At 30.4% G+C, this 3,412-nt stretch overlaps 1 long non-coding RNA gene across 1 annotated transcript in view; it reads left to right on the plus strand.

Moving 5' to 3' along the window:
• The first annotated feature begins 1,365 nt into the window (after positions 1–1,365).
• The window catches only part of LOC105114641 (uncharacterized), an 8,916-nt gene continuing 6,869 nt past the window's right edge, over positions 1,366–3,412 (plus strand). Inside the window, exon 1 of the long non-coding RNA XR_840176.1 lies at positions 1,366–1,832. This is a non-coding gene — a long non-coding RNA (uncharacterized LOC105114641). The remainder of the gene's footprint in view (positions 1,833–3,412) is intronic.

Here is a 3,412-nt window from a genome sequence, read left to right on the forward strand (position 1 = left end):
AATAAAGTAATCTAACCATCCCTTCGTGGCAGCCGCTCCTTCTCAGCTGGATTGGCCAAGGAGATGAAAAATTAGAAAATGGGCAAGGCCCTTGATCCGGGGGTTGGAAGGGGCTTATAACAGCTTTCTGAATTACGAAAGAGTAACCTTTCCACCATCCCCTACTATTCTAGCCTTAGCTTTTGCTTTAGCTACTTCAATGCTTATATTCTAAACAACTTGCTATTAATATGTCTTATCATTTTTATCTTTTTAATTCTTAATACCTTGTTTGTTAAATGGTTAGTTTAGATTTGTTTTGTATAACACTTGGTACAACAAATGCTTGGCACTTTCATAACCTAAGTGCAGGAGTGTTGAAGTAATAAATAACTCAGCAAGATTAGGGTTGAACCACAAGGAGGTTAATTGTATAAATTATAAATAACAACAACAACAAAAAGAATGATAATACTAATAGTAGTAGTAGTAGTAGTAGTTATAATAATAATAATAATAATAATAATAATAATAATAATACTAGAAGAAAAAGAAGTTGATGAGAACTTTGAGATGGAAGATTAACGTGAGGATTAAACAATGATAATACCAGATGTCATGGTTAGAGGATCCACTAATGGTATTTCAAACAAGTATAGTATAAACTCTTATTACTCATATAAAAACCACACACAAAGGAGGTTCCAATCAGATTATAATTTGTTAACATGATTACATTAGTTATCTTATTCAAATAATGCTAATACTTGTAAATATTGTCAGACATTCATGATTATAACTTATGTTAACAACAAATCAAGTTTCTTTCATAGCTAGGTGTAGGTTATACTATCCGGTTGGGCTATGAAAGTGCCAAGTATTTGTTGTACCAAGTGTTATACAACATAAATCTAAATTAATCATTTAACAATCAAAGTATTAAAAGTGAACAAGATAACAAATACAAAGCATGTTAGTATCAAACACTAAGGTCCATGTTGAGTTTACACTATACTTATTCTTGCACCATTAGTGTAACATTTTCAGCTTGACATGATAAACATAATCAAGAAGAGAAACATAAATAAATAAGATAAGAACATAAATAAGATAAAAGTTAACTAAGTAAAGGAAAGGAATTGAAAGGCAAGCGCCTTCTTTTATAGGAAAAAAATTCAAACAATTGATTTGATAATTAATTGTTGAGTGGGTGGTCACCTCTTGACTTTATGACAATCCATATCTTTTTATCTGAATTAAACGTCATTGATAACATCAAAATTTGAACAGATAGTCCACATGAAAGTTCTAGAAAATTGTCTCAGCTTTTCATTAAAAAAAAATCAATGCATTTAGACTTCTAGAACTTAAGATATGGGCTCTATTTATTCCAAGACAAGGATTCCACAATCACTTAAACAAAATCAAGGAACTATTAGTATTAGTACATTATTGAATAGAAATATGGAATGTCAATCTTTAATAATTTTTTCATCATCTAATTATTTTCGAATGGATCCATCCAACGGTGTAAAATCTTATAATGTAATAAAAGAATCAACTAAAAGAGATTCTATAATTCTAATTAGGAATTTGTTGGGCCCTTTAGGAATAGCCCTTCAAATTGGGAATTTTTATTCATTTTACCATTTACTAACTCATAATCAGATCTCGGTAATTAAATATTTGAAACTTAACAATTTAAAATTAAAATAGACTTTAAAAGTACTAAAATATTATTTAATGAATAAGAACGGTAGAATTGTTAATCACGATCTGTATAGTAACAATGTTTTGAATCCATTCAAATTGAATTGGTATTTTCTCCATCATAATTATCATCATAATTATTTGTGAAAACGTATGTATGACAAAAAACAGACCACGCCTAAAATCAGGTCAAGTTCTAATTATTCACACCGACTCTGTAATGCTAAGATTGGCTGAGCCCTATTCGGCCACTCCAGGAGCAACTATTCATGGCCATTATGGGGAAATCCTTTACGAAGGAGATACAATAGTTACATTTATATATGAAAAATCGAGATCTAGTGATATAATGCAGGGTCTTCTAAAAGTGGAACAGGTGTTAGAAGTGCGCTCAATTAATTCAATATCGATTAACCTAGAAAAGAGAGTGGAGAATTGGAACAAGTGCATAACAAGAATTGTAGGAATTCGTTGGGGATTCTTGATTGGTGTTGAGCTAACCATAATGCAAAGTCATATTTCCTTGGTTAATAAGATCCAAAAGGTTTATCGATCCCAGGGGGTACAAATCCATAATAGGCATATAGAAATTATTGTACGCCAAAAGGTTTTAGAAGATGGAATGTCTAATGTTTTTTCACCCAGAGAACTAATTGGATTGTTGCGTGCGGAATGAGCGATGCGCGCTTTAGAAGCGATCTATTATCGAACCGTATTCTTGGGAATAAATACTGAACAATATCTAAGCTGTAGGACAGATTCGAACTTCTCTTTTGATGCTAAGATTTGGACTTTCAAATGACAAAATTGAGTCTTCGACTCTCATGAATGTTTTAGGCTTATGTCTTAGCTTTCTAGCCATATAAACCTAACTAAAATTCAAGATCTATAGCTTTAGATATGACCCAATGATTGAATAATGTTCCAGTTTGAATTGAATTAGCATCTCTTTTTTAAGCTTATCTATATATCATCTTCAACCATATTTTCTAAAAATGATGAGGATACCCTACAAAGTCTACCACTTGATGTACATGACCACTCTCTCATGCACGTGTAGGAATAGAATAAAAGAAAAAAGAAAACAAAAGAAAAAGAAAGAAGAGACAACAAACAAAGTTATATACAAGAAAAGTAAAAAGAGAAAATAAAATAAATGTTATAATTTATACAAAACTTACCTCCCCGGCAACGACGCCAAAAACTTGACACGACTAAAAGATTGATGTCTTCTCTTAAGTGTAGGAGTGTCGAAGTAATAAATAACTCGGCAAGACTAGGGTCGAACCACAAGGAGGTTAATTGTACAAATTATAAACAACAACAATAGTAACAACAACAACAATAACAATAACAATAGTAGTAGTAGTAGTAGTAGTAGTAGTAGTAATAATACTAATACTAATAATAATAATAATAATAATAATAATAATAATAATAATAATAATAATAATAATAAAGAAAAAGAAGGAGAAGATGATGATGATGATGAGAACTTTGAGATGGAATATTAATATAAGGATTAAACAATGATAATAACAAATGTCAAGGTTAGAGGTTCCACTAATGGTACGTCAAACAAGTATAATATAAACTCTTATTATTCAATTGGAAACCACACAAAAAGGAGGTTACAATAAGATTATAGATTATTAACATGATTACATTAGTCATCTTATTCAATTAATGCTAATACTTGTAAATCTCGTCAAGCATTCATGAT

This window comes from Populus euphratica, unplaced genomic scaffold, assembly GCF_000495115.2.
Source record: "Populus euphratica unplaced genomic scaffold, PopEup_1.0 scaffold555.1, whole genome shotgun sequence".
Taxonomy (NCBI): Eukaryota; Viridiplantae; Streptophyta; class Magnoliopsida; order Malpighiales; family Salicaceae; genus Populus; species Populus euphratica.